This window comes from Nicotiana tomentosiformis, chromosome 3 (assembly GCF_000390325.3).
Source record: "Nicotiana tomentosiformis chromosome 3, ASM39032v3, whole genome shotgun sequence".
NCBI lineage: Eukaryota > Viridiplantae > Streptophyta > Magnoliopsida > Solanales > Solanaceae > Nicotiana > Nicotiana tomentosiformis.
This window is the reverse complement of record NC_090814.1, coordinates 100,832,620-100,839,620: the sequence shown is the minus strand read 5'-3', so window position 1 is coordinate 100,839,620 and position 7,001 is coordinate 100,832,620. Positions and strand designations below refer to the sequence as shown.

At 36.3% G+C, this 7,001-nt stretch overlaps 1 long non-coding RNA gene across 2 annotated transcripts; it reads right to left on the bottom strand.

Annotated features, from left to right (window-relative positions):
- Positions 1 to 397: 397 nt before the first annotated feature.
- LOC104093216 (uncharacterized) lies at positions 398 to 2,026 on the bottom strand. Of its 2 annotated transcripts, none has more exons than XR_011415200.1 (4): positions 1,900 to 2,026; positions 1,580 to 1,644; positions 900 to 1,061; positions 398 to 788 (listed from the first exon to the last, which is right to left on the bottom strand). It is a non-coding gene; the product is annotated as an uncharacterized lncRNA (long non-coding RNA). The 2 variants fall into 2 exon arrangements; XR_685590.2 differs by having other exon boundaries at positions 900 to 972.
- Between the last annotated feature and the right edge of the window lie 4,975 nt (positions 2,027 to 7,001).

Genomic DNA, 7,001 nt, shown 5'->3' with positions numbered 1-7,001 from the left:
GGCCATTTGCGACCGAATCAGTCGCAAATTTAGCGACCGATTCAGTCGCTGACCTGAATTTAAAAAAATCAATATAAATTAAAGGTTGCGATTGATTCCGTCGGAAACTTAAAAAATAAAATTACTTTTTAATTAATTATTTCGACTGAATCTGTCGTAAATATTGATTATTAATTAATTAAAAATATCGATATTTCTCCATTTGCGACTGATTCAGTCGCAAATGTTAATTAAATTTTGTTAGAAACTTTTAATTCGCGACTGAATCAATTGCAAATCTGAGTAATTCCTGGTGAAATTTGCGACTGATTCAGTCGCAAATCTGGGCATTATTAAGCAGAATTCTGTTGTATTTCTAATTACACTACCTTCCAAATAAAACAACCAACCAAACACCTAACAACCAAACAAAAACCTAATATAACAATCCAAATCCAATATTTACTACAAAACGAACAGTAATATTTATAACAATTCAACCAACTAATCAAACAACCAACTATCAAATAACATAAATTACACATTTCTCTAACTTCAACTCTAAAATATTCAAATAGCCTATTCAGAATCAGTCTCCTCCTCAGACTCAGACTCCATTGCAACTCATTTCTTGCTTATCTTTTTTAATAATTTTTGGATCAAAGCCTGAGTTGCTTGAAATTCTTGCGACATTTGATCCACTTTTTGACGCATAGCTTTCATGTCTTCTTGGGAAACTGGTGCCCCAGTGAATAATGGTGCTGATGGACGACTGAAGGATGGCTGTACTCTAATCCCGTAGACTCGACCTTTATTTATTATTTTCACAAGAAATAAAAAAAAGAAAGTAAAAGAAGTAAGAAAATAAACACGCAACTTTCAAACTAATACCAAAATAGATAATTACATAATATTTATACCTTTATTCACGCCACCAGCCGCCTGTGTCGAAATTGCAGTCATATCCTTCGGGGCCGGCTGAGTTCCTTCAGGCTGAGTTTATCGCCATGCATCAAAATCAATAGGATACTTGTCATGAAATAAACATAATACATTTCGTTTCATAATACAGAATCAGTGTCCTGAAATAAACATAATAAATAAAATAAACATAATATGATACTTCTTCATTTCGTTTCAGTAATAAATAATATAATTAATACATAGATAGGGCATGGAGAATTTCCAAACGAAAAGCCGAAACAGAGAAGTATTAGCACTTAAGTTGTTTCTTAACTAACATAACTTGAATGTATAAAAATTCTAACTCTTTAAAATATTTTTCAACTCTAACTATTATAACCTAAATTATACGAAGTATTAGCACTTAAGTTGTTTCTTTAGTTATTTTTTATATAAACAAAAATTATTATATTGCAAAAAATTTTAACAAGTATTTTTAACAAGAATTTTAAACAAGAAGTTATATAAACAAGTATTAAACAAGAATTTATATAAATAATAAAAAAATAGCTAATAAATATTTAACATCACTATATACATATTATATTGCAAAAATTATTGCTAATTTATCTATACTATATTGCAAATTATATAGCTAATTTGTACATACTATTTTGTTAAATTAATGCAAAAAAACCTGAAAAATGAACCAACAGATCAGCTGCCGAACCACCACCGGAGGGGAGACGAGACGCCGGATTCCTGCACGAAAAATGAGTTAAACAACTTAGGAACAAAAATAACTGGGGGGGGGGGGAGGGCTGGACGGGGGAAATGGAGCGGGTGAGGGAGAGGGGGAGTGAGAGAGAGGAAAATCATAGCTAATATGGTTAGATTAGCGGATAAAATCAACAAATAGAACGGGTGGGGGCAGAAAGGGAGCGGGGAGGAGAGGAAAAAAAGTTAGAGAAGAAGGAAGAAAGAAGAAAGAGGAAAAAACGGGTTAGGGTGTATTACAAAAAAAGATTTGTGACCGAATCGGCAGTTACAATCAATAACCATCCTATAATGGCAGCATTATATTGCTGCCATTCAACCACAATTAACCAACAACAACAGTTAACCAATAACAACCACAATAACAATGCTAATAACAATCACAACTACAACAACAACGCTAATAACAACCACAACAACAACGCCAACCACAAAAATAACAATAAAAATATTCAATAAAAAAATAATATCAACAATACAATCATCATTCAAAACTATTCCAACTAAATATTCACAAGTTCAAGACTTTGTTTAGCAATATACACCATTCAATGAGTGTTTTATATTGTATCATCTCCATCTTCACTACTAGAAGCTTCATCGTCGGCATGGTTCGAAGGATCACGACGAGAAGGATTAGCATCTGGGGAAGGCTCACGAGACCAGAGAATGGGAAAAACACCACTAGCAAGAAGATTGTCCAGCTGACCTTGAAGGAGATTAAATTGTTGGTCCCTCTTTTCTAGATGAACTTAGGGCTGGGCATATATCGGGTAAAACCGATAGCCCGAACCGAAAAAAGCTTATTGGGTTATCGGTATCGAGTTATTGGGTTAACGGTTTGGTAATAGTTTAGAATTTTTTTACTATTGGGTTATTGGTTCGGGCCTCGGTTTGTCAATTTTATTAATGGGTTAACCGATAACCCAATAAGAAATTATGACTTTATCCTTAAGTATATACATACATCTAGGGCTTCATTCTCTCATATTCCCTCTTAGTCGTACTCTTCAGTTCATTGTCTTAAAGTCTTTATCTTCATAGACCTTACTCCTAGCGTAAGTCTTATACAATAGGTTTCTATAACAAAATTCATCTTTATATAGGAATTTTTGACTGTTAAAAATTCTTTATTTTGTGCTCATATTTTATGATTTTTATTTTCGTTTCTTGATTTTGGATAACTGTTCTTGAAGTATTAGACTATTATTACTATTTTCTACAATGTTCGGAGTTTGAAACACTGTAGAATACTTTTGTTCTTCTTGCCAGTTTCATTATTGTATCTGTCCAGTAAATAATTTTGTATTAAAAAGGTACTAAACATGAGTAGGATAGGAGGAGGCAGTGTAGTGTCGCAACTTATTGCTGACATTCCATTGCAATATGTGGATGTAATGAATGGAATTCTGCTGCTACTAATTATTATTAGTATATCATTATTATATATTTTTGGCTAATTCAAGTTACTGTCGCTGAGCTTATCCTATGGTTGTGGTTGTTTGTTGTTCCACTGCTAATTAGCTACATTTTGACATATTATATCTAAAGGACTAAAAAAATCTTCAGTTGCGAGCTTCTGAAGATGTTTTGATCTAGATTGAGTTATTTTATCGGGTAAACCGATAACCGAACCGATAACAGTTGATAACCGATTAACCGATAATAAATTTCTTATCGGTTCGCTTATCAGTTTTGCATACTTATAAACCGATAACCGATATGTCGAACCGATAATATTCACAACTGAACCGAACTGACCGATGACCACCCCTAGCTGAACTTGAAGGGTATCAAATTGTTTATCTCTCTTTTGTTCTCTAGCCTTTGTCTCTTCAAGCTGTACTGTTAGCTTTGCGATCTTCATTTCCATAGATGAGAGAGTCGACCTATCAATTGCCTCGCCCTGGGCGGAAGTCCCTATACCTTGCAATCCAGCTCTGTAGTGCCGAAATGATCTCTCTGGAAGGTAGTATGCTATCCCCTTTTTAGGACCACTGACAATATCCAACCATATCTTCTGCGCTTCTTCATCTGAAAGAGATGGTCGCTCGCCTTGCTCATTCGGTGGCAAGCTCTTAGTGTACTCCTCCACATTAATCTTGTAGCGACCCTTTATTTAGAAGATAGAAAGTTATTAACTATATAATATTATAAACATTAATTTCAAGTTATAGTAGTTATGAAACTTACATATGTAGTCTTCGCCCGGTCCTCGACCCATCTACTTAGATCTGTCAGTGCGTTCTTCTTCCGGATGTGAGTCTCCATGAAGAACTCATCATGAATCATCTTCCTCCCATATGTTTTTCCTACAAATATAATAAAACATGTTAACTAAATTAAAATATATAAATATAGTTTGATAAAAATAGAATTAAATATTTAAGGAATTAAATATTCTTAGATGCTCGAGCCTTCTTTCCCTGTTCACTCCTCTTCTCGAACTTCTCAGTGGTCTACTGCCTCAACAGATCCTCCCATATGTGCGGTAGAACCCATGAAGGCTTCTTGCTTTTCTTCCGAGCAGAACAAAAGGAATCAGATAGTTTCTTACGGCATTTGAACTCAAAATTTTCAAGAATGACACTGTTATGCTGGTCCTCCTAGGCACACTTAGTCTGTAAATGAAGTGCGTAACGTTAGATGAAAATATTGTTAATATAATACTTAAATAGATAAGAATTGTATTAAAACCTTAAATTAGTTAAAAATTTTCTCCACGAGCTCCGGTGGAAATTCACTCCAAGTCGCATAGGGTGCATCATACAATTGGCCAAGAGCTTTAGTGATTATCTTTGTAGTCCGATAATTAGGTATGAACTTGTAACATAGCAATTACATTAAATAAACAAGACTAGATATTATAATTCAACAAAAACAAAGAAGTAATAAATAAATCTTGCCCATTGCCCTCAGGCCTGATGATCATCCTATGATAATGATCATACCGCATTTCCTCTGGATCATCTTCCTCTGATGAATTTGAAGCGTGCACAGAAGGGGAGTCATCTGGCTCAGCGCTACTATCCCGAAGGCGAAATCTAGAAATGCTAGGAGATGAACTCCGTGGAGAGGGAGACGGGGTCGCTGATGAAGATGGCTGTGGTCCAGACCCCTGCTGCGATCTAGACCCCTGTTGCGATCCAGACCACTGCTGCGATCCGGCTGGCTAAAATCTAGATAGATGCGATCCAGCTGGCTAAAATCTAGATAGATGCGATCCAGCTGGTGATGAAGCAAATGGAGCAGATGATGGGTGTATCACCACATGGCCCCGTGACTGCTGACTCAGTGGGCCCATGTAACTATATGCATGATCATGTGGAGGAAGCGGGGTATAGCCCTGTGGTGGAGAATGGTAAGAATATTGCTGGGAGGGCGAATGGTAGGTAGTCTGATGAGTAGATAGATGTGGTGGAAAAGATGTGTGCCTAGAAGATTGCTGCCGGCCATCAGCAACGGAGGGTTGCAAGTATGGAGTGGAAGGAAGTGAGAGTGTAGCACCATCATCACGATCAATAGGCCTCTTATCCTTCTTAGACCTACCTCGACCCCTACCGGTCATCTGCATAAATTAAAGAAAATGTAAGAGTTGAGAATATAAATCTATATAAGTTAAGAGCGCTTGAAAAAACTAACATGCTAGTCATCTTCGAAGTATCCTTCCTCGTCCGAAAATTCTTCCTCTTCACTTATTTCATTTTCATTAGGTGATTCTTCGTCCTCATTTTCTATGATTGATATTTCCTCCATATCAACTTCTTCTAATGTGCGTTGAGGATTCTCCAAGTCATTTTCTAACTGATCATCCACCATTTGGTTAACACTTGAGGTATCGTTTTGGTTAGCAACATCTAGCACATTCTCAACTTCCACCTTACCAACAGGCTTAGTTTTGATAGCCTTATCCCTCCGCAATGAATATAAAGCATAATACCCTTGCTTCACTTTTTCTGCAATTATAAAAGGATCATAGCGATCATACTCCCTCTTTGTATTAACCTCAATTATGTTGTATTGCGAGTGTACATTTGTACCTCTTCTAGGTGTTGGGTCAAACCACTTGCATCGGAAAAGTACGATCTTCTTATTTGGCCAACCTGAATATGATAATTCTAGAATCTCTTTGATCACACCATAACAATTATTTTCCCCATCATGGTTGCCTTCACCACCTTTGATACACACCCCACTGTTATTGCTTTTTTTGTTTAATACTTGGAGTATTCCGCGGTGTGAAATTTGTAACCATTCACAAAATACTTAGACATAGTTGTAACAGTAGTGGCAGGTCCCCAAGATATATCTTTCAAAAATTGATTAACACCGTTGTTTGGATTATTGACCTATATGCAGTGTTAAATAAATCACAAGCGACCAAGTATGTATATTCACATGTGAGAAAGTATGTAAGATGCACTTACACACTCTTTAAACCATGCCTCAAATGTAGAATATACAGCATCATGGCCAAATTGACTCACGAAGTCACTGAGCGACACATTAAAAATTTTGTTAGTTGCATCAACCAAACTAAATAGTAGTCCATGTAAATTAATCTTACGTCAACACTTACTTAAGAAAGGGTTGATCTTCCGGACAATTTAGCAACACATGATTTGAAGCTGATTTGTACTCCATACTACTTAGGCCCCTTTTTGTTCGATCTTTAGAACCTCAGCCTAGTTGATTGAATATGGACATTGGTGGATATAATGGATCAATCTCAGTCACGACATTGTGCCGATTGGGCCTATTTCTAGCACATGGCACATGACTATCGAAGTAGTAAGAACAAAAATGGGCAGTTTTCTTTGCAAGATAGGCTTCGCATATGGATCCTTCAATCCTATTCCTTTGTTTAACAAATCATTTACAGTTGCCGATAGTCCTGCACATTGTCATATTAGATGATAACGTTAAAGAAAATTACAAGAATAAATCAAGGTTTGATCATTACCTCTCGAATGGATACATCCACCTGCATTGAACTGGCCCTCCAAGTCGCGCCTCGTGTACAAGGTGAATTGGAAGGTGTTCCATCACATCAAATAAACCACATGGAAAAATCCTTTCCAGCTTATTACTGATTGCAGGAATGTTCCGATTCATTTGAAATAGGTTTTCTTCCCTTAATGTGGTAGAACATAAGTCTTTGAAGACAAACTTATCTCTGTGATGGGTTTCCAGATATTTTCAGGAAAACCTCAAAATGCAGTAGGGATTAAGGTTTCCATGAAGATATGATAGTCATGACTTCTCATATGAGTCAGCTTTCCTTCAACCATATCGGCACGTTTTCCCAGATTCGAAGCATAGCCCTCGGGAATCTTTAGGTT